This window comes from Eretmochelys imbricata, chromosome 3 (assembly GCF_965152235.1).
Source record: "Eretmochelys imbricata isolate rEreImb1 chromosome 3, rEreImb1.hap1, whole genome shotgun sequence".
In the NCBI taxonomy this organism is placed as follows: Eukaryota; Metazoa; Chordata; order Testudines; family Cheloniidae; genus Eretmochelys; species Eretmochelys imbricata.
In genome coordinates this window covers 195,543,136-195,566,388 of record NC_135574.1, presented here as the reverse complement: position 1 = coordinate 195,566,388, position 23,253 = coordinate 195,543,136, and the positions used below count along the sequence as shown (strand labels likewise).

At 42.6% G+C, this 23,253-nt stretch overlaps 1 protein-coding gene across 2 annotated transcripts in view; it reads right to left on the bottom strand.

Moving 5' to 3' along the window:
- SERTAD2 (SERTA domain containing 2) overlaps positions 1-16,753 on the bottom strand; it is a 97,617-nt gene extending 80,864 nt beyond the window's left edge. The window contains exon 1 of one of the 2 annotated variants that reach the window (XM_077814033.1): positions 16,401-16,753. The gene's annotated coding sequence lies outside the window, so the exon portion shown is untranslated. Of the gene's footprint in view, positions 1-11,056; positions 13,422-16,400 lie in introns of those variants that run through there. The other variant, XM_077814036.1, reaches the window with a different exon arrangement.
- Positions 16,754-23,253: the final 6,500 nt, after the last annotated feature.

Below are 23,253 nucleotides of genomic sequence, written 5' to 3'. Positions count from 1 at the left end.
CTTACCTCGGCAATTGTGCCTAGGGGTGAATTGCTCCCATCCTCTCCCTAAACCAGCTGCCATGAAGCTGCAGGGAAGTGAATGCTGGGAGACATTACTGTAGTCCCAGCCATTGTGGGGTGGGGCACATACCATGCCCCCCAATCCACCAGAAACCAGCTCATTCTTCCAACTCCTACAGATCCGTGCAGAAAGGACAATCCCCCTCTACTGATAAGCTATTACCAGCAGGAGAGTGGGGTGCGGGGAGAGAAAACCTTTTGTAGTGGTAAACACCCATTTTTTCATGGTTTGTGTGTATAAAAAGATCTTCTGTACTTTCCACAGTATGCATCCGATGAAGTGAGCTGTAGCTCACGAAAGCTTACGCTCAAATAAATTGGTTAGTCTCTAAGGTGCCACAAGTACTCCTTTTCTTTTTGTGAATACAGACTAACACGGCTGTTACTCTGAAACCTCTGCTGAATGAACACCAACTTCCATGACTCCACACAGTGGGAAGAATAGGCATTCCAGCTGTCACTCCCAGCCTTTGCAGCAACTGACAGAACGGTGTGTGTGGCGGGTCCCTACTCTCCAGTCCTAGAAACTATTGCTCCTGTTGCTTGGTCTGCTCTTTAGCTGGTATTGTTCTCAGGAGGAGAAAGGGAGCAGGGCCTGGGGAGAATCAGGTGACTCATGTTAAAATCAAAATGTAAAACAAATTAAAAAAAACAAACTTAATTTTATATTGAATTATTCATATTGAATAGGGAGTCTTTCCCACATGCTCAATTGCATATTGTCCCCCAGTACCATGAGAGCCTCTACAAATGGAGACTTTCCAGCAGAACTATCACAGATGGGCAGATAGAGGCTACAAATAGTAAACCCCGGGTACTAGCTCTGAGAGCTAGGATCATGACAGTACGACTGTAGTTGCTTCCTTGAATTTGCTGTTTTTAGCATCACAGTGAATTCCAAAAATAAACACTTGGTCCATATATAGCACTGCTCATCTTCAAAGTGTTTTACAGACACCAGCAAAATCAGCCCTCTCAACAACTCTGAAGTGGGCAGGTATCACTCACATTCTACAGATAGGGAAATTCGGGGAGAGGGAGAAAGTGATTGGGTCCTGGTTACAGAAGTCAGCATTTGAGAACAAGCTTTTGAACCCCAAAGATCCTAGCTCTCCATCCCCAGCCTGTTATCTGTTTTTTCACGGTTACTATAAAGTACTATTTCCAGTTAAAAAAAATCAACAACAATATTTGTGCTTATGTGTTAAACAAGATGAATAGGGAAGCAAATGAATAGAACTGAGGGGGAGATACTCAACTTCTGCCTTGTAGGACTACGGTTTGAACTCCACTGTCATGCAGTCCTTAGCAAACATCTACCTAAAAGCAATATATAGCAAATATTGACTTTTTAAAATGGAAAATTGCTAGCAGATGTCACTCTTATCAAATGTTGACTTTCAACAGCAACTACTGCATCTTTGTCAGTTGTTCAATAAAGGTATCACATTAGATACCTTGCTGACTTTTTCCTCAAGGACCAGGCTGCATGCACGGCCATACATATCATGTACGAAGACCATGCATAAGTATCACATCACCAAGTACCAAAAGGACGAAGAGAATCTACTGCAGACATGTAGTTCAGACACTGCTGGGAGTTTTAGCATCCCTCCCCACATTGAATTCACTCTCACTAAAACTCACTGCAACCTAACTGCATGTGAAAAATCTCTGCTTAGGAATTCCAGCTCTTACAATTAAGCTTACAGACAAAATGTCCTTTTCTCCCCTTTAATGAAATTACTATTTATTTCAAAACTATGAGGAGTACTTATTTCATTATGGTATCTCGTGACAACTCATCATTCACTGAACTTCACTTTGTGATCTATGAGAAACTACAGCCCATGCTCAGACAGTTCTATTTAAACTAGCCCCGGCAGTTGAAACAAAATCATTCCAACAGCAGTACTGAATTATGGAGAGGACCATTCAAAATCTGAAGACATAATATTCTTCAGTATTCACAGAGCTTAATATCTTCAAACAGAAATTACTCAAGCTGATGTATCACATTATTACGGAGTCAAAGTTCCTCCAAAAGGGAGAAAAATGTAATAGAGAATAAGAGACTGTCGGGGCCAGCATACTGAGAGATAGAGCCTTACAGCCACAGGTGAGAGCAGAGATCAGTTCCTGTCCCTTTCTCCAAGCCAGCAAGACTAGGAGTGCTACAGAGGAAATACACTTTGTCCTCCTGTTTAAAATAGGAAGTGCCTCCTCTCATTTGACAGTGCTTCTTCCAGCATCAATGAGCAAAGAACATTGCACAAGCCCTCTTGGCTAAAAGGATGGTAGCTGTGATACAAAGTTTTAAAGTTGGAAGGGATGTAAAAATGCAGGGAGATAACATGTACTCCATAAAAGACCCCCTGGGCCTTTTTCCTCCCATGCCACTGGGAACAATGTCATACAAGACAAAAGGCCTGATCAGGAAACATGTGGAACACTTGTAACACCTCTCAGGCTCTTCATTCTGTAAGTATTAGTGGGACAAGTTTGGGACTTAAATTGCTCAAACTGGGGCTGGTGAGAGGCTAGGAGCCCAATCTGATATGCATAGGAGTCCTCTAGAAAATGAAAAGCACTACCATTGGCCTAGGCAGCTCTCCAACAGCTTCAGATGATTCCAGATGCAATATATTAAAAATATAAAAGGAGATTAGGCTTTTCAGTGTCAGAGGCCAGAGTGGAAATACCCCAATTCTGACTCAAGCTGGTAGATGCTGAGCATGCTGTATATGAGAAATATGCCACTGTAATATATGCAATGCTTCTTGGTGCATCTGGAGCCCCTATACGTTGTATGTTGACCTTTTGCACAGGAAACAACTGTGTGGAAACTGTGTAAAATGAAGTATGTGTCACAGTCCAGCACTGCAAGCCACATGCACAACACGAGGGACGCAAGATTGCCATCCTTGGTCTCCTATATTCCCAGCCCACCAGAGCACACAGCTGCTGGGAGTTAGCCTTAAAGAAAGCCACTTTGCACTTCATGCCTCATGCTTATCGCTGCCCAGCCACGAACCAGAGTCAAGACGCTGAACTATTTCCAACTCTGGATGGTGTTATGTCCTTCCTTTCTGTTAATATACATCAGGAAAGAGATATAATGGCCATACCTCATACATAATTAAGAAAGATGGCAGTGGTACTGCGTAATATCTACATAGCATCCCCCCCACCCGAGACAAGGAAGTCTGTATCATGTATACGCCATTAAAATGGAGGAGAGATGAAAGCAGCCACTTGTGATATAGTACAAGAAAAGTCCTCCATTATGAAGTCTTAGACACTCAGCATTAATGCCCCTGTGCATTTTGCTGTGGGCCCATCACAGCAAGTGGCTTTCACCTACAAAAACTCTGTGCCCAAACTACATGCTGCTGTTACAGAAGGGCTTCAGGGTGAGAAAGATGCTGTTTAGAGTTTCCCCTCATTTGCTATATAAGGCCCTCGTATTGGCTCTCATAGTCCAAGTATCTGAGTGGCTTGCAATATTGAGTGTATTTATCGTCACAACTCTCTGAGGTAGAGAAGCACTATCATCTCCATATTACAGATGGGGAACTGAGGCAGAGAGAGACTAAGTGACTTGCCAAGGGCCGCACAGGAAGTCTGTGGCAGAGCAGGAATTGAATCTGTCTCCCCCACAGCCCAGGTTAGTACTCTAACCGCTGGGCCATACTTCCATTATGTGCTTACAAGTCATCTTTGCTTGGTCCATGAAAACCTTTTGTTCCCTCTGTGCCTAAAAGTCAAGAGGACAATTTGGCTGCACATACTGTTACCCACACATCTGTCTCCTTATTGGTTATTAACAGCTTAGAAATAATAGGAGAAAACCAAAAATACAACCATCGTGCATAAGCACTAAAACACGTGAACAAAACCTCTCTCTATTGCATACTTTAGAGTGTTATGTAAAGAGAAACACAAACAAAATATCTCCACTTACTATGTGATCATGTACTGTCTACAAGTCTGCATGGGGAGGTGGAGCCACTAACAGAGTAACAATCTAAGCTGCTTTTTAGTAAGTGGCTTAAGAAATATCTTGTGATTAAAGCAGAGGACTGATCATCAGAAGGTCTTGCTTCTATTACTTCTTCTGACACAGATTTCCAGCGGGAGGGGAGGAATCTCTGTGCCTCAGTTGCCTCACCTATAAAACAGGGATAAAACTCTCTTTCTATCTGACAGGGCGCTTGCAAGTTTAAGTTAACTGGACCAGATCCTCAGCCCCGTCAAATAGCTGAAGCAGAGCAAACATACTCAGCGCTGACTTAAGTGGCCAGGTGAGGATTCTTCTTGTGTAGCAGAATCCTCTAGGCGCAGGGATCCAGGATAGACAGCACTACACTACCCCCTCACAGCCTCCAGCATAGGGGCATTCTGAGGTCAGCCACAGGCAGCAAGGGCCCATTCCTGTCTGAGAAGCATTCAGATACAACAGCAACTGGTCAGTAGAATTTCAGATCCTACATGAAGATTTTTTTCCTCCTAAGAACTTTCATACTTCTCTGTGCTGAAAAGGACAATTCCAGGGCCTCATTAACATCCCAACTGTGAGAACACCAAAAATGCAAGCACAGGATTGATAAGCAAGCATTATTTGTAACTAACCCCCCCCTTATGATATATTGAGCTTCCACAGGTTAAACAAGCTGAGATGTTTCAACCAGGCTGGACTCCTCCATCAGAGCCTGCAATCTGATGTCAATGGGTCTTGTGCTCCCTAGTCACTTAGTTACCTAAGACTGAGCTGAGAAGCCTAACTGTAGGTTGTTTTTGAACATTTTGACCCATGTGCATAAAAAAGTTTCACAATAACTTTAACATATTGACAATCTAAACAACTTTTCATGGTTTACACCAAAGCAATTTTTTTTTGAAGTGACAGATTTTATGACACGAGGAGAAGCCAACTTAATAAAAACCCCATTTTAGCCCTTTGAAATCAATGGGAGCATTCATGTGAGTGAAACTTATGTACCTGCTTATGTGTTCACAGGATAACGCCTCCCTTTTCAATCATTTTGATTTTTGCTTACAGCAATTTTGTAAAATTGAAATACGATGCCCAATGAGTAGCGGCACTTAAAAACATTTAAAATTTACAATTAAATTGTAATCCAACATTGTAATAGCGTAAATTTTCAAATTAGTTTTCATGAAGCCTCAACCCGATTTAAATCGATTATTAAAAAAAAAATCAAGTGATTTAAGTCAATGATCAAAATCATCTTTAATTAATCACTCCACCTTGCTGTGCTCAGGGCATTCAGTGCTATTATGGTCTTACTTTATTATGCGCAGAATGCTGAGCATTAGAAATTATCTGAAGTCCTCCACCACACAATGGCACTGCCAATGACCTACCCTACTTCTCATCTCCCCACCCATCCCAGGATGTTTCCACTGCTCCCCTGCAAATTCAGCTCCCGGAGTTCTCACCTCTTCCATCGTACTGTCAAATAAAGAAAAAATGGTTTATTACCATTGCTCCCGGGCCACTTCTTTGGCCACCAATGAGGCATCACAGATAAAAGTGTGCCACACGCAACCACACTGTTTGTGTGTCCCCAGGACCGACTCTGCACGCAGATGTCTCGTGAATGAGCACACTGCACAAGCATTATGTTTCCAGTGACAAGAAGGATGGGAAAATTGCCAGCCACTTGCTGTAACCTGTTTGTAATGCCACTTACTGGCTAATTTGAGGAAGTATGTTAGATACCTTCTTAGAAAAAGCTCTGCATTTCATCCTTCCAGATGGAGGAAGAGAGAAAGAATCTCTCCCCTCTCTTTCTTTCTCTCTCTCACGCACATGGAATAGAATTACAGCTGAAGAGTTTTTATTCTAAAATTATTATAAGAACATATACAAGAATGGCCATACTGGGTCAGACCAAAGGTCCATCTGGCCCAGTATTCTGTCTTCCAACAGCGGCCAGTGCCAGATGCCCCAAAGGGAATGAATAGAACAGGTAATCGTCAAGTGATCCATCGTCCATTCCCAGCTTCTGGCAAACAGAGACACCATCCCTGCCCATCCTGGCTAATAAGTTCATGGAGGATAGGTCCATCAATGGTTATCTAGTTCTTTTTTGAACCCTGTTATAGTCTTGACCTTCACAACATCCTCTGGCAAGGAGTTCCACAGGTTGACTGTGCGTTATGTGAAAAAATACTTCCTTCTGTTTGTTTTAGATTTGATTATTGATTATTTGTACTACCCTAGCACCCAGAGGCCTCCGAGCACTGCTTGAAACATAAACAAATGAGACAGCCCCGGCGTCCTTACAATCCAAGTCCCTGGTTTCAGGTACTTACAACTTTCAGAGAAGTTACTCTTTGCACTGAAGTTTCTCATGGTTGTTCTCAACCCAAAGGTAATGGGAACTCAACATGGCATGCACTCAGTTAATGTTTTTTTACTCCTGTTAGAACGCTTAGGAAATTAGATGCAAAAGAAATAAAATAAAAAAATCCCTACACAAACTCAACATTATATAGTTGAGAGTTTAAATGAAAAAGAGCCAGAAAATTCAAGCATACAATAGCTGCTAACATAATAAATCCAACCACACTGCAGCTTGTATATACATTGTAACTCAACTCCCCTTTTTGAATCCTTCCATTGGCTTCCTATCCGATTATATCAAACTCAAATTTAAGTTTCTGGTGAACATTCTCAAAGCTCTGTCCCTCCCTTCTTATCCTTCCTGTCAAACATTGCCTCCCCCCACCCATTCCCAACCTTGTTCACCAATTTTGTCAGATTTTCACAAAGTCATCTGTGCCACACACCTCCTTTCATGCAGCCCCCTACGCATGGTTTGACCTCCCTGAGGTCACCTGCAAGGCACCTAACCCTGCCCACATTTACATCTCTCTTAAAAGCCCCAGCTCTGGCATGCTGCCCATAGTAAGTCTTGTTGATTTCTATGTAAATTGCCTATTGTTATTCTCCTTCCCCTGACCTTTGGCTTTAGGTTGGGAGCTTCTTGGAGCACGAACTGTCACCAAGTGCCTGGCACACAGTGGGCACCATTGCACATAAATAATAGCAACACACATAAGGATATATATTAAGATAATGAAATACTGGTCCCATCTTTGACCCAAAAAATGAGCACAGTAGTAGCTCCTGGAGATGATGGTGGGGAACCTGCACCCTATGCTCATACAGCAACTGGGGATGTGTTCAGATTTGCCTTCTCCCCGCCATGTTACCTATCTCTGAAATGAACCATTGCCCCCTTTTCATTATAATAATTTCTAATCAGTTTTGTGGCATGGCAAAAATCCAGCATAACCATTAAAAAACACATGGAAACCACACACACGAATCTAGCCTCTTCATTTAAAATAAATAACTCATGTATGTAATGCAGATACACAGTCTCAGGGGGATCTGGGCCAGATGAATAGCCCCTCGACTCTCCAGCACTTACCTGATGCTGATTTTTCATAAGGGGTGCTACTATCTCACTCCCCTTTTCCTCTGGAAAGAGGAAATGTCACTGTCCTCTCACACAAGTCAAGGAAAGGGGAGCAGCAGGGAAACCTTCATTCCTCTCCCTTGGAGGCAGCGGGATGTCACTGCAGGGCCAGAGAGAACGTATGCTGCCCAATCCCTTGGGAGCTTTCTCTGTCCCATCCCTTCTCCTCCCATGAGCCTGGGAAAGCAGTAGAAGATCTTCCCAGCTCCTCCACTTCAGAACATGAGTCCAATTGGTGCATGGGGGGGCGGGGAGGGAGAGACTATCAGAGGAGAAAAGCATCAGAGCTACTGGTTAGAGTTCTTAATATCCATGTGAACTGGAACACAGGACTTGCTACAGACTTCCCAGTACCTGAAGGGACCCGTTTGCCTGAGTAAGAGCAGTAAGGATTTATACTACATTCATAGCTGGGGCGGATAGTAAGAGCAGGAAGCAAGCACTCAGGCAAAAGCAGGACCCTCTGAGGCCAGGACTCTCAGGCAAAGCCAAGGAAAGTCCTGCACCCAGAAAAAGAGAGGGAAGGAGAAATCAACAAGCACTTAAAGAAGAGCAGCTGTCAGAGCTTGAATTGCAGGTGATGAGAGAATATGGGTGCATGCAGGTGAATGAATCACCCAACACGTGTGTATGCCCTGGACAAAGGGGATATGTTGATCATGATGGGAATAAATCATCAATACACACATGACGATTAACAAGTATGGATGCAAAAAAGGACAAGCTAACAAATGCTCTGGAAACTGTAACTTTTGAATTTTCTGCACCGTGTACTTACATCCCTAGCAGGGTCGTTTTGTGTGGGTAACCACTTATGCTTGGACAACTATGATGCCGCCCCTACAGAATAATAAAATGTATGAAGTAATGAAGTTTAATCCATATGTTACAGTCCAAGAAATCCAATATTTGCCCTGAGCAAGAGGGCAGTTCATCTAATTTTTAATTAACTACTGGAGAAAAAAAAAAAAATCTGTGATTTAGGAGAGTGGATTTTCTAAATTGGGGATGCCACATGTGCCATTATGTCAAGCCCCTCAATCTAACACTTTGAAAGATAAGAAGCACCTTTTACTGGGAACAAACTAAAATATTTGAGAGTGAGGAAAATTTTAAAATTTAGAAGTTTAAGCAAACATAATTTTATCAAAAAGAAAAGGAGTACTTGTGGCACCTCAGAGACAAACAAATTTATCTGAGCGTAAGCTTTCGTGAGCTACAGCTCACTTCATCGGATGTAGCTCACGAAAGCTTACGCTCAAATAAATTGGTTAGTCTCTAAGGTGCCACAAGTACTCCTTTTCTTTTTGAGAATACAGACTAACTCGGCTGCTACTCTGAAACCTATAATTTTATCAGTTTCAAAGTTTAAAAAATTTTGCTTGGGAGAGAGGAAAGGGGACTACTGCTACTTTATGTTTTTTCTGCCATTGCAAGTCAATTTCCAACATGCTTTCAGTACTGATCTAACTGTCTGTACATCAGCTTCCTGCTTTTACTCTGCCAGAGTAGTCATAGCAAGATGACCCTGGCTAGCAGTAGCCTTAGATATGTCAAGTCTATTTAGAAACAGTATTTTCAAATAGGTTACTCATCATGGTGAAAAGCACTGCTCACCTTTCAAATTTTTAGACTACTGGGCCCAGCACAATAGCTGATGTAGTCCTTTAAGAACTAATAAGAAAAGATGTACCTTTTACCTCCATAGTATTCCTGAGTTGCATTTGTGCAGCATGTAAATTACAACACAAATGCACCAAATATTGCCTTTTTCCTGTCTACATTCATTTTTAAAAATATATATTTTGGTGCCTAACCTGAACGTACATGTATTCTTCTGGTACGTGAAGCCAGTGGGCTTTACTGTGATTTCACATACTCCTGTATAAGTCAGGAGACATTCCACTGAAATCAGTGATGCTGCACCAGTGTAAATGGTATCAGAAGAAAAATGTTTATGACTACAGAACAGTCTCAAAATGCACTCTGAAAAGTCACTCAGTGTATTTAAGAGGGAAAAGAGCAAACGGATGAGGCACACAAAAAATAGAAAGCAGAAAGAGGTGAAAAGATGGGAGGTGGGTGGTCTACTGCACAGGGTACTGGAGTGGGGCTCTGGACCCATCTTCTATTCCTGGCTAACCTCCTGACCTGCTTTGTGCCACCTTGGGCAAGTCATTACACCTCACTTTGCCTCTGTTTCCCCTCCCACCCTTTGTTTATCTTGGCTGTTCAAGCTGTAGGCTGTTTGGAGCAGGGACTGCTACTATGTTTTTGTATACTGCCTAGCAAAACGTGACCCCGATCCTGACTTTGGCACCTAAGTGTTAGTGTAACTCAATAATTGAGAATACTAATAATGGTACTAAGAGGTAAAAGGAGAAAGGAAGAGGAAAGAAACAAAGGAGATCACGAGGAGTGAGAGAAGAGAAAACAAGGGAGGAAACAGAGGAAATGGAAGAGTTATGAGACAAAAGAAGAGAAGTATAAGGAGGAGTAAACACAGGGGTAAATATGCATATCATCTATTTTATTTCAAGAAAAATACAATTCATATTCCTTACCACAGTGTTAGTGCTTTATTTTCCCCAAAGTTTATAGTATATATAGGAAAATGCAATAAATTAACATTTTAATTTTGACAAGAAAAATTCCAAGTTCACAAGAAATTTGATGTCAGAATTAATGCTCTTTAACCTCACTGTTAATGGCCAAATGGTTTACAAGACAGAAACAATGGTGTAATTATGATTTCCTCTCCACTTAGAAGCTCCACATTTTATGTGACTTTATGAAAAGTAACATCATCATTATTTCTTGATATTCTGGCTTTATATTATTGAATCTAAAGAAGTTTGTTCCAGCCCAAGTTAGGATTTCTTTATCCCTGTTTTTCACTTCTGTGTTCTTACAACTTTCCTTGAACTGATTCCCACAGCTGTGCCAAAGAAAAATAGTGAAGGCCACAGGGTCATAATAAGTTTCCTTAACTACAAGCAGTATTTTGGAGAATCAGGAACCTATTTGTAAAATGTGCTAACTCTGACTCCCATGGTCCTTTGGGAACAAAACCTGACCAGAAGACAAAATACAGCTTGTAAAATGCAGATGAACGCTAAAAGCCCCACTCTGACCCTCACTGGCTCTGTTTAATAATTGATCAGCATTTTATTGTTTGCTTGTTAAAGATTACAAACATTTTTTTCAGTTTCATCATAGAAAGGATTTTGGCTGGGGTGGAGAAAAGGGGAACACCACTGATTTTGTGTGTTTCAGTGCAGTGAAAAATGCAGGTCCACAGGAACCACTAGAACAGACTGGGGTGTGGCTCACTCCAATCTGCATTGCCTCTGAAATGTCAACATGAACCATATTATTAATTTTCCAAGTTGGTGACCTTTACTGTTGCATGCATCATGAATCTGGCATTTTGAACAGTTTCTGTTCATACAAGAACAAGCTTTGTAAGCCCCAACATACCAAAACTCAGTACTTGCACTCCTCACACGTGTCATGAAGTAGGTTCTTCATAAAGCTGCTGACTTGGAGTTTGTTATACGTGGATTCTAGAGCAGTTAAGAATTACAATACAGATCACTAAGGCAGGCAAGTTTCCTCACAACAAAAGATGTAGAGTACCTTATCTTGCTTGAATAAATGTTTTGGAGTATCTGGTTAAGGGTCATAACACTCAGGATATTTTAAACAAGTTATCTTATTTTAATAAAGTAATTTTCATTTCAGTTGCAAAACACAAAGTCCCAACATTAAGGGTTAACAGCTCCCTTTTACTGTCCCATGATATTTCATACAGATCACCAATATTTAATGTTCCATACATGTTACAGAGGAAGGCTGTCAATTTGTCACTTCTTTCTCCCCAAGTACTTAATTTGATTGATGGTCTAGTTACTTGTTTTGCTAATACCAGAACAGGTGGACCTTTGAGGCAAGGAGAGGCTAACCAACATTACAGACTCTACAGAGAGCAATACCAACTCTTTCCACCCCACCCTCTAAAATAGTTAAGGTCACAATTTCTCTTTCAAATTTACTTTGGGTACATCACATCCTGGTATATTGGAACCTTCATACATACTTCAAAGCATGAGTATGGAACCATGAGCTGGAAGTGAAGGAATATACAGCATTTAGGCAATAGGAACCAGTGTCATGCCAGCATGTCATCTGAAAAATAAGTGACCCTCATTCTTGATTCTGCTGACAGACACACTGAATTCACTTACAGGCCAGCATTTTAGTGTGATTTCTGAAAGGCAATCTAATAAATAAAGATTTAAAAAAACAAAAGCAAAAAACATTTATTATCTTTACATGTATGGTCTAAACTGAAGAGAATGCCTTTCTAATTTAACTATATCGCAAGCCAATGTGAAATGCTACCAAGAAATAGCATCTTTTTTCTTTTAACATGGATCTACAATTAGAAGAAAAATGGGCATTTTATTGATTTTCATAAAATCATCTCCATGGCTTAACAGACTCACTAGATTGCTAAATGGTAATTTTCTAATACTATGGAATCTTTCCATTTAATTATATAACTTCCACTTGTTGGAGCCCAGGGTACTGGTTTTAGCTTTCCAGAGGACTACTACACTGATGGTCTTGCACAAAAGACAAACATCTAATACAAACTGCAAACAAATTATTACTTATTTGGTATGGAAAGTCAAAGGAAAACTGGGAATCGTTTTCCAATGTCTTACAGTATGTTTACACACCAACACCTTCGAATGTTGACAGTGTAAAATAATTCCAATTTAAATTCTCCCTCCACCATGGTATTTCTCCTGTAATATATTATGAATATAAAAATAGAACACAAATATTCCTGCAATTATGATTTCTATTGAGACTCTAACATGAATCACTTTCAGCTCTCAAGTATTTCATAGGGGCAATTCAAAGTCAGATTTAAAGATTTCTATTAATTTCACTATAGTTAATCTGAAGGAATTAATTCAAATATCATTACTGTACTTCCTCTATATAAAAGATTATTAGACTAATCATTTCTTCTACGAGCACTTTTGTTTAGAAAAGTTAGGGTGCAAAACGAATATCACCCTTCAAGCTGATGTGGAGGTTTTTAGAGACAACAAAGCAAAAATTAAAAAAAAAAAAAAAAAAAAAAGAATTAAGCATAAAGTTGCCTGTTCCATCAGTTTGTTTTGCCAAAGCTAGCACGTTACTAGCTGCCAAATTCGGTTTTCCTTAAGCAGGCAAAAAATTCTCACATACTTAAATGGAAATTTTATTCAAATAAGGACTGCAGATTTTTACTCAATAATCCTGTCGATCTTGAAAGAACATGGTGAAACTCTAAAGTCTACATGCTCTCTTCACAAAGTCCCTACACTTACTTCCTATTTTGTATCCTTGGTTCACGATGCCTCATTATTTCAGATCAAATTGTGTGACTAAGCAGTGCTGCCAAATAAAAATTTCATGTAATGTTTGAGCTGAAAGTGGTATTTGCTTTTGTTTCCCAGGCAGATACTATTTTGTAACTAATAGCTGTAGTTCCTCCAGCATCCTGAAATGTATGCATTCTTGTTTAACAAACAGACAAGATGACAGTATCAATACAGAGTGGGAGAGCCTCTAAAAACAATCTAGTTTGCATAATTAACGTTAATTACAACAACATCGCAATCAGTGACACAAAAGCGTAGCAATGAATACAGTCATAAAAGGAAGTGAAAACATGAAACAAACATGAAATAATTGTCTGTCATCCTGATCGTGTCCAATACAAGTTTCAGGAGATTTATTAAAAAGTACATGTAATGCATCAAGGCAGGACACAACACCACTTCGCTAGACAGGTTTTCTTCTTAACAGTCTGTTTAGCACTGATCTTTCTGCTAAGACAGAAGTAAGTCAGACGAGTAGCATTGTGAACGCTTCCTACAACATCAACTGCTCTCAGAAAGACTATTGAACTGCTTCTGCTCCCATTGAAATCAACAAAATTCATGTCATATTGTAAAAAAGCACCTCTAACACTGCATTCCCAACTTGCCTCCCGCAAGACATTCAGTATTCAAACTTCCCTCCAGCACAGAATTTCATTACAAAACACTGAATTTCACAACAATCTTATTCTACCTTCCACAGCATCAAGAGAAATACCCAGAATACTTACTTGCTTGCTTATTTCATTTGTAGCATGGTGTAATCATTTAATAGAATAACTTCGCGCTTTGTTCTCAGAAAATTTTGCCATGACCCCAATAAATATAATATATTCTTATTTCAAAGAATAAAATTAAATATTAAGGGCCTGATCCTGTCACCCTTACTCACACTGATTGGTACTTTAGCATGTGAGTAGTCACACCAGGATTAAAGGGACTACTCACGTAGTAAAATACCACTTAGTGTGAGTAACAGGAGCAGAACTGCCTCTGATGAGAGCTGGAATCACAGTTTGTCAAGTAAGTATTTGGAGGCTTTTTGAAAATATTGGATTCTAATCTCTTCCTATACAGATGTAAATGAAGAGTAACTCCATTAAAATTACTGGAGGTACACTAGTATAAAACTGGTTTCAGAGAGGTGAAACAGGCCTATGTATAGGGCCCCACCAAATTCACAGCCATGAAAAACGCATCATGGACCATGAAATCTGGGCTCCTGCCATGAAATCTGGTCTGTTGGGTGCTTTTACCCTATATTACACAGATTTCATGGGGGAGACCAGCATTTCTCAGATTGGGGGTCCTGGCCCAAAAGGGAGTGGGGGGGGGTCACAAGGTTATTTTAGGGAGGTTGCGGTATTGCCACCCTTATTTCTGCGCTGCCGTCAGGGCTGGGCGACCAGAGAGCGGCAGCTGTTGACCGGGCACCCAGCTCTGAAGGCAGCACCGCCGCCAGCAGCAGCGCAGAAGTAAGGGTAGCTGTACCACGACCCCCCCGCTACAATAACCTTGTGACCACCCCACAACGCCTTCTTGGATCAGGACCCCTACAGTTACAACACCTTGAAATTTCACTTTTAAATAGCTGAAACCATGAAATTTACAATTTTTAAAATCCTATGACCATGAAATTGATCAAAATGGGCCCTGAATTTGGTAGGGCCTTACCTATGTAATATTGACTCAACAGACCATATCTAAAAGGACCCCATGAGAGCAACTGTAACAGGTATTTTAAAAAGCTTTACACACATTGGTCACATTCATACTTGCTGTAAGTACACAGGGTCTGACAATGTTATAAAAGCAATGATTTTGGCTCATAATTTTTTTTTTATTGTGCATATCAATTAACAAAAAGTAGTTACCACTTATGAATAGTGGTCACGTTCTGAATTTAGTATCTCAGCCATCATCCCAAGGTTTTTCCTTTTCCAATGTCATGGTGACAATATATGAATTTCTCACCTCTCCAATTTGATTGCTCTGGACAATCACTGAAATCTCTGGGTTTCATTTCAGTAGTCACTGGCTAAAGAAATCATAGCTATCTTGATTTCTTCTCATTTACAAATATATATATTTTAAAGGACTGTTGAAACTTGGTATACAAGATCTTAGTCTGGTACCAATTTATTTATTTTAACAAAGTTTAGCAGAAATTTCTAGTGACTGTTTTTAGCCACGAGTTAAAGACAAAATTGTAGTGTTGTAATAAAAGGAGCGTAAACATCCAAACACCGCAATTCAAAAGTAATTTATTTACCTGATTTGAATGTTGTAAGTTATTAGTCTGCTATTTAAAATATTTTATATATAGATAAAAGTACTGTATACTTTTATACATAGTATACATAGGTAAAGTACTGAGGCTTGGAAAGTATCTTCTGGAGATACACTGTAAGTACTTGTTGGGGTTGAGACTTAGTTTTTCATTTTAGCACCTTTGGATATTATGGTTACACAAAAGACAAATTAATGCTCCAGTCTCATTTTTTAATTATATATTAAACGATCAACACAAACAAATTCCAGGTCAAACTATTTTACACTAATATTTTGAATCTGAGTTTAGTCCACCACAAGGACATTCAAACTGAAGACTTAAAATCCAATTGGATACACTCATTTTCCTGTGATTCAGTTATAAGACTCATACATTCCATATGTGTTGAAATATCTAGACAGATCAGAGTGTGCCAAGGATGCAGTGGTAGAACAAATGAATTTCCTTGTTTGTTGTGGGTTCAAACACTTTACAACTACTTAATGGTTTCGTTTTAATAAAAAGGACATACACACAGCACAAAATTTCAAAGAGTTGAGCTGCAGTATGATTTGGACAGTAAGTTGTCTACTGCTCCCTCAAAATACATTTCAATATGAATTACTTTCAGAAGTTAGTAGATATATTCCATAGAATTTTTTCTAGTCTCAAAAAGAAATATTTTTATTTCAAAACATGAATGTATCTATCGCCATTTGATGTGGATTTGCACTGATCACAGGTACTTTATAAAAATACAAAAAATCAAAATCTAGACAGACAAGAGGGGAGTAAGGGAGAAGGAGTAAAATAAGATGAGAGGGGGAAAAGTATGATCTTTGATCCATGTCAGAGTTAACTTTAAAGAAATCAATTCAACTTTTAAACAGTTTGCAACAGATAAGTGACCCATCCAGCAAGTAGCAGTAGTAAAGGATAATGATCACATACCCTCTCGCCCACCCCCATTTTCTTTTTAATTCTACATATTTATTGAATAAGCAAACAGCACATGCCAAGACACAACCCAAACCCCATACAAGACTTTTTCTCATTAAAAGAGTGTACCACACAAAAATGTTAAGTCAGAAAGGCCATGTCTTGTACTCACCCTTTCCAGAAGAACTCAACAAATCTAGGCTCCAAGACAAGGGGGAAAGAGAGGAATAAAATAAAGGGGAAAGGGAAGAGAGGAAGAAGAACAACCACCGAGGAACAGGACAGGGAGACAGACTGTAATAAATAGGAGCCCAGGTGCTGGAGTGGCTTTGCTCTATCCCATCACTTTGCAGCAGCCCCGGGCAGGAGGAGACTAGCTGGGGGGGAAGTTGGTGCTGCAGCTGGCGGGGAGGATGTGACACTGTAGCAAGTCCAGCCAGCCAGCCATGTATCAGAGGGGGAAGCGGCGGCAGCCCATGCACGGGGGCTGGGGCAGCGCCGGGAGCAGCACCGCCTGCCCGCACACGGCATTTAATGGGATTGATGGGTTGTGCAGTGACTCACAGACTTTAGTTAGTCACAGGAGGGGGAAGAGCCCCGCCCACACTGCTCCAGGGAGCCTATGGCCAGGCCAGCCAGGCTGAGTAGCAGGGCTGCCAGCCAGTGCCCTTGCAGCTCTCACCCAAGGCTGGTGGGGGGCCCTTCGCCCAATGAGTCTTCTGAGGACACTGCTGCGAAGGGAGAGCGGGAGGAGGGGAGCCCTTTGGGGACGGAGCCTCTCCTGGTCTGGCAGCCTGGCCAATCCGCTGTGGACCTCAGTTTGATGGGCATGGCGCAGCCGGCCAATCAGAGGTGAGAGGGAGGCAGAGGAGGCGGCATCGTCCCCCTTTTCCTCCCCCGTCTAAATTGGTCACGCAAAGAGGGGGGAGGCTGGGAGCCTGGCAGGGAGGGAGCGAGCGGGACAGATAGGTGGGGGCGTGGGCTGCACTGGGGGCGGCGAAGCCTGCTGCAGGCGCAGGGGGAGGGGAGCCCTGCCTGGAGCCTGCAGCACGCGTTGGGGGGGGGAGAGCCCTGTGGGAGCCTAGGGGAGGGGAAGCCCTGTTTTGGGGGAGGGGGATGTCCCTGGGGGAGCCTGCAGCACGCGCTGGGTGGTGGTGGGGAGCCTTGCCCTGGGAGAGCCTGCAGGGGGGGAAGCTGTCCCTAGAGGAGCCCTGTTTTGGGGGAGGGGGAGGAAGCTGTCCCTAGGGGAGCCCTGTTTTGGAGGAGGGGATGGGGAGCTGTCCCTGGGGGAGCCCTGTTTTGGGGATGGGGAGCTGTCCCTGGGGGAGCCCTGTTTTGGGGGATGGGGAGCTGTCCCTGGGGGAGCCTGCAGTGGCGGGGGGGGGAGCTGTCCCTGGGGGAGCCTGCAGCGGGCGGGGAGGGGGAGGAAGCTGTCCCTAGGGGAGCCCTGTTTTGGGGGAGGGGGAGCTGCCCCTGGGGGAGCCTGCAGCGGGCGGGGACGGGGAGGAAGCTGTCCCTTGGGGAGCCTGCAGCGGGGGTGGGGGGAAGCTGTCCCTAGAGGAGCCCTGTTTGGGGGAGCTGTTCCTGGGGGAGCCTGCGGGGGGGAGCTGTCCCCGAGGGCGGGGCAGGACCTGGAGGGGGCAGGCTCTTGCAGCGAGGGCAGCAGAAGCTGGGGAAAGCGGAGGCGGGGCCGCCCCTTGGTGCAGGCGGGAGACCTGAGCATGGGCAGGGCTTTGAGTTGTGCCCGGGCTGAGCCCCGGCACCGCTGGGCTTGGCAGTCCCCAACCCCGGCACCTGTTTCTTCATTACACGTTAGGCCCGGCGGAGGAGGGAGCGGGCCCGGGGGACGCTCTGCGGGGCTGCCTCTGACAGCCAGCCAGTCCATTAGCCGGCGCGGGGGCTGCCCTGCAGGGCCCGGGTGGAAGCAGCCGCCCGCTCGGGGCGGGGCGCAGCTGGCGCCCAGGAGGGCGGTGCCTGTGGGCTCGGGCAGAGGGGGCGGACGCTGGCGGGGGCCGGGCTCGCTGCTCCCGCACGGGCCCCTGTGCTTTCGGGGCGGGGCTCGCTCGCTGCGGCTGAGCAGCCAGCTGTGGGCCTGCTGCAAGTTGCGATGGGATTTCCAAGCAGAGGGTGGGGAAGGCTTGTTACCGCCACAGCCCCTGCCGGGAGTCAGGTTCCCTGTGCTCGGGCAGGCCCATCCCAGCCAGGTTTGCAAGGAGTGCGTTTCCCTTTGTTCAGGGTGATGTTATAGGTATCCCCGCTCGGTGCCCAGGATGTTTTCTCAAGTTTGAGTTGACTTTTTAAAAACTAGGACATTTAAAAACACTCACATGTTCCTTAGTTACAGAAAATTGACCATTGGGGTGGTGGAGATACAAAACAGAGTGGGTGATAAAAATCATAATTGCATTACAAGTATTTAGTTTCTTGGCTTGTGGATTGCCAGGCAAAACTAACAACTAAAGAGAACATCACTTGTGGATAAGTGCAACACACATTATCTTTCCAGACTAAATTTCCATTATTAATAATGGACATTTTTTTGTTTCTGGTGTTTAGGGAAAGTAAGAAATTGACACTTAGTACTATTTGCCAATTAATTTGGATCTTGCTAAGCAGGCCTCATTACAACCAACAAAACCAGATATTTAAGGCTGAGCATTCATACACACATACAGCAACCCTAAAATTCTGCAATGTTTTAAGGGTTAATTTTTACAGCAAGAGCATAAAATAATTGTCAACCATAGGTATGGGGGGATGTTTGTTTTGTTTTTTAAGCAAGGGTACCAAAAGAGGAACCATCTCAGCCTTCTGCAAAACTGCAAAAAACATACCTGTTCGAAAGATGACTTGAGAGAGAGAATTGCATTGTGCCCTTTTTGCATCATGATAAAAGGCCTGAAAAAAACATTAAATTATTTATTCTGCTTGTTTTTACCTTAGAAATATCAGGAATGACTAGACTCCTCTTCTTTGCTTTTGCGATGGATCAATGAACTAGAGTGGAAGCTTTCATATCTCTCCACTGAAAGAGTAGGAATGTTGAATCACAAAGATCTTTTCTCCAAAATGCTTTGGTCTCTCTTGGTGTTTGTGGTGATGTCATCTTTCTAGTTCTCCAGTCATCCATTGTGTCTTCAAGGAAATACGGGTTAGGCAAGACCTGAATTTCTAGTATGAGAGAGCAAGCTGAATAAAGCCATTTGGTCCAAAATAGACATACTTTTTTTAGCTTTGCAGAAAGGCATATACTTTCGTTGAAGGGCTCCTGGCAAGTCGGAGCAATCCTCGCTATGCTTACACATGTGCCTACGGCTACCCTGATTGCACAAGCAAATTTTAGGAACGAGGCTGTCATTTTAGTAGTATTGTAATTTTATTTTAAAACTTAACTATGGAGACTTCTGACTCCTTCATCACTGCACATTTTCTGAGCCGCTCCCCCAAACCTCTGTTACCGTGCTTTAAACCTGATTGGTGGTTGTAGTGTCTACCACAGAATCCACTGTTGGTTGTAGAGTAGTAGCCTACCACTGATAGTTTGTATCAGCAAAAAGGACAAGGATTACGTCTGGCACTTGCTAGTTTCTAAGGTGCCTCAAATAAATTGGTTAGTCTCGAAGGTGCCACAAGTCCTCCTCATTCTTTTTACTGTTGGGTGTGGAATTCTAGAAGCAATGGCTTTTCTTGGTTCCTTGGCCATTGTCAGTAATCATGTCAGAGTTTAACCTCTTCCAGTACCTTTATGTATAGTATGTGTAGACCGGGGGGGAGTCACATTCATTGGTTGGAAGGTGGAATTCCAGTTTTAGTTGTGCTCAGTGTGCTGTGGGTGCATACATTTAAGACTTCATACTCCACTCAATCCATAGTAGAATGCCCACTAGTATCAGTGAACGGTTTGCAGACGTCAGTGGTAGAATATATAACAACTTCTAGTATTACCATTATTTAGTATTTGGCCAATACCTGATTGTCACGCTCACATTAACTTGTAACACTACACCTGAGGAGGATTGAACCTGAGATCTCTGAATCAAAAAAACCCCCTCATCTGCCTCTACTGCTTGAACTAAAGGATAAGATGTAGGTAGCTCAAAGGCAGTAGCAGATTCAAACTTCTGTACATGGGCTAGCAACTAGAAGGGGATAAAGAACACTATGTTAACATACGTTATACCTATTTGTGTCTCCCTCTTTCATCCCTCTGCATTTCCTGCTTTATGGCAACTCCTAATTTCCACCAGTATGTGAGCTTCCCTCCTCCCATTTCCACATTCTATTCTCTAAAATGATCAGCAATACAAAAGTTATGTTGACATTCATGAGTTAAACTCACTTTATATTGTGCCGCTGCAATGAGATTAATTGGGGGTACAAGGGAGTTCATATTTGTCTGCAGACCCAGGAAAACAGTACTGCTTTAGCTACACTCAGTTCACAGGCATGAAAGCTAGAAACTTTCTCCCAACCTGGGTAGACAGACACATGCTAGCTCTGCTTGAGCTAGAATGCTAAAACTAGCAGTGTGGGTGTCACAGCATGAGTTAGCCACCCAAGTACAAGCCTGTCTGACCACCTGGGTCTGTGCTTGGGTAGCTAGCCCATCCCACACTGTTCACAACACTGCTACTTTTAGGTTTTGTCTACACTGCCAATTGAACGACAAAACCTTCCACTCCACCCCCCAAAAAGACAAAAGTTTTGCAACACGAGTGTCTGTGTGAATGCCTGCGTTGTTGGCAGGAGCACTCTCCTGTCGAAAACGTGAACCCCACTCGTAGGAGGTGGAAGTATTTTTGTCTGCAAAAGTGCTGACAAACAGCATTTACACTGCCCGACATTTAGCGACACGGCTGTGTTGCTAAAAGCTGTGTAGTGTAGACAAAGCCTTAGTGAGCAGAGCCAACATGTCTGTCTACCCGGCCTGGGATGCATGCTCCCAGCTGCAGTGTAGACATACCTTTAGAGTGAATTCCAGACTCCCATTGACTTTAATGGAGTCAGGGTTTCAACCTTTTTAAAAAAAAAAAAAAATAGTCTTAGATTCTGCACAGTCTGCATGTTGTCATGTAGAGCGGACCAGATTTGGCCTATGGGACATGTTAGACACCTCTGGTGTGGGTAGACGGATACTGCATAGACTAGTGAACTATACCTAGAAACAGAACCGCAAGACCCTGCCCAAGAAGAGGTAGCATCCAGTTACACAATGATATTTTTCTCCCTATGTACCGAAGGTATTAAAGTATGTTTGCCTGCTCTTCATAAGAGGACACTAGCATTTTGAACTCATAATTTTGATTTCTTCTACAGCCCAGTTTTGCAGTCCTTTTGTATGTAGACTGCTATTGATATCAATGGGAGTTTTATGTAGCAAAGTGCTGCAAGATTGGTTGTCAGTATAGGAAGGCAACTGATACCAGTATTTGAAGTGACATGTGGCATTTTGGACGCTGTACATTGTAAATTTACAGTCCAAACATTAGAACATAAAGCAGAGTTTTCCCAAAAGCTCTAAAGTGGTAACCTCACGTTTGCTTTCTTAACCCTGCACGTCCATCAACTTTTCTGAAAGTCACAGTTTACCTTTAACTCCATTTAAGGTAAAACCAAAATAGTTAAAGCTGTATTCTTTATCAATACCCATACTATATGTTCCAAGTTTGGGGATACATGCGGAGAATGTTTGAAGGCTCCCTACAATGGTTGACTAGTATTTTGAGTGAAACGTTGTAAAGTCCCATTGAAACAAGCTGGGTTTTTTTGTAATATATTTCCATTCCTTTTGTTCTATATCTGAAATATGTAACAACTACGCTGTAAATGGTACTATGGAAAATACTACTTCAGTTCATACTGGATTGTGGTCCAGAAGGGACTAAATCGAAACACTGGATCAAAACCATCCCATTATTATCTAGTTTCATTTTATTTAATGTATCTCAAATTTTGCTTTTCTTTTAAGGACTATTTTCACATTAAAATGTGGACGTCTGAAGACACATTTTACTTGGAATGGGCCCATTTTCACTCAAACACAAGCCAATTTACACTGGATAGGAAGTTCATTTTTAAACTAAAAATTGGGACACGTGGCAGTTTCTGAATCATAAGAAAATGCCACCATTTAGATTTTCAAGGACTTTTGCTTGGCATTATGAATATTTTGAACACCAACTGTCAGGCACTGGGAACTTTGTCAATATTTTTATGACTCTCCATGCTCAAAGACTTCTGGGTGCTGCTGAAAAACATGTCTTAAAACCATAGGCAAAATGTCTAGCAAATCAAGTTGGTGATAAAATAAATCAACCCCTCACCCAACAAGTCCCTTCACTCAACAGTTGGGAGATTCCACTCACCCACCTTCACACCTCTTATAGAATCATAGAACTGGAAGGGACCTCAAGAGGTCATCTAGTCCAGTCCCCTGCACTCAAGGCAGGACTACATATTATCTAGACCATCCCTGAGAGGTGTCGGTCCAACCTCCTCTTAAAAATCTCCAATGATGGAGATTCCACAACCTCCCTAGGCAATTTATTCAAGTGCTTAACCAAAGAACAAAAGTGTGTGTGTGTGCACTTGGGGGGTGGGGGAGAACAAAAGTCAGCCGTATGAGGCCACTGATCACACACAGCTACCACAATGGGACATAGTGGGTATATCCACACTACAGCTGGGAGATGAGAGTCCCAGCACAGATAGACTCACCTGAGCTCTGGCTGAGCTAACGCATTAAAAAAACAAACAAACCCAGCATGGACATTGCTGCACGGGCAGCAGTTTGAGCTAGTCACCACAGTCCAAGCCCACCAAACCGCTGGGTCCAAGCTTGGGCACCTAGCCCAAACCACTGCCGGTGCTGCAACATCCACACCAGCATACTAACTCAAGCTGAGCTAGCACAAGTCTGTCTACCCACACAGAATCACCCCTCCCAGCTACCGTGTAGACACATCCAGTTGACAGATCTTCCCTCAAACTGGCGCCATACACGGTTGGCGAGCCCTTGAGGCACA